This window comes from Nanorana parkeri, unplaced genomic scaffold, assembly GCF_000935625.1.
Source record: "Nanorana parkeri isolate BGI_ZX_2015 unplaced genomic scaffold, ASM93562v1 scaffold347, whole genome shotgun sequence".
Classification (NCBI taxonomy): domain Eukaryota; kingdom Metazoa; phylum Chordata; class Amphibia; order Anura; family Dicroglossidae; genus Nanorana; species Nanorana parkeri.
In genome coordinates this window covers 1,000,545-1,002,277 of record NW_017306615.1, presented here as the reverse complement: position 1 = coordinate 1,002,277, position 1,733 = coordinate 1,000,545, and positions in this window count along the sequence as shown.

Here is a 1,733-nt window from a genome sequence, read left to right as displayed (position 1 = left end):
ACCACGAACGGCTCTTATTCCTCAAAGTATCTGAATGATTTATTTTTATTTCTTCTGGATTATAAGAAATATTGTTGATTTCTGCTACAGGAGGTCATAAAAGACAATAATCCTTGACCCTTGTGACCCGGCTGGCTTCATCAGGGAGTATCTTATATCCCAAAGTAGATCTAAACCCTCTTGTGGTTGAACGAAAGGTGTCTGAAGGTGTATGGCCAGCTTTAGACTGGGAGAGGAAAGGGCGGCACAAAGGGCCAATATCGTTTGCCACTTGCATTTATGCCGACAAAGAACAGGCTAACAGTATTAGAGAGGTCAGACCTGATTGGTCTGTTACTTCCCCTTCACTGTCCAATCATTAGCTGGGGGCACGAAGGTGACCAAGCTTTAATGCTTAACTACAGCAGTGAAAAGTCAGGTCACCAACTTGGTTGTGCTGTGTAAATTTTAGGACTGGATGGAAGGAAATAAAAATCCTTCAACAAGTAAAACAGTTTCCATATAGGTATTCCAGCTGTGTATTTAGAAGGCAGTGGACACCCCATGGGTAGGCTTCCTGTTGGGTTACCTGCTGTGCACTCTGCCAGTTCCATAATTACCTGGTAAGTGGTACTTTGGACCTTTTTACCAAATCGTTGAGTAAATCCAGTTCCCGGTGAACCTCAACTTGGAGCCAATCGGACATATTTGCCCTGCTGACCCATCACTACACTCGAGGTCTTCTGACAAAACATCACCAACGTTTTTTTGTTTCGTTTATACCTTTTATAGACCACAAACTGCTGTTATTCCTCAAAGTCTCTGAATTATTTCTTATTATTTCTTCTAGATTATAAGAATTATTTTTGATTTCTGCACTTGGAGCATGAAAGGCAGACCCTGGTTGCTTTAGGCAATCCTTCCTTCAGACATCTTGATAAAGACGGCCCGAAAGGCCAGACTGGCGCCGGTTGCATGAACCTTGCGTGACCCACAAAATGGCTGCCTCCTTGTCTTTGCCACCTGGCCTCAAAAAACGCGATCCGATGACAACGTTACTAATTGTCTAGGTGGAGGGGGGAAAAAAGTTTCCGCTTTTTGTTTCACCTCCAGAAAAAAGCAAAAAATGTGGTAAAGTCTTGTGTGCGTCTTGACAAGGGGAAAATACACCGGCGCCGCTAGTCACATCGTCGTTCATGAGAGACAATGTGCTAATAATGCAATAATATGTACCCACTTTGTCCTGCCCAGCGGCAGGTAGGAGCTCGCTCAGTCTGCCGCGTGCATTTTCAGAGGATGTGTGTGGGGAGCAGAGCCCGCTAATCTCTTTTTAATTGGTGTGCTCGGAACGGCTGGCTAGTGAATGACAAAAAGCCCTTTCGACAAGAAGGCTCCTGCCTCACTGCAGCACATCCATCTTGGGTTTCTGTGGCGTACAGAGGGAAACAGGCACCTTCTGCAAATGAACAGCTAATCCCTGGCTCAGTGTTCGCGGGGAGCGCTGTGTGTGTGTGTGTGTGTGCGCGAGGCTCAATCACGAAGAAGCCCTACTAGTTATTTTCAGGCCCTTAGAGAACGGGGGAAGCGCGATGCTGCATTGATCTGCGTCGCTCTCCGATGAGAGAGCGCGCTGATTTCCCGACCCCCCTCTTTCGTCGTAAACAAGCGAGTAGAAACCGGGAAATAAAGTGCGTCATTAGAAAGGCTTGTGCAAATTGAATGGAAGAAAACATGTATATTGAAAAAATGCCATC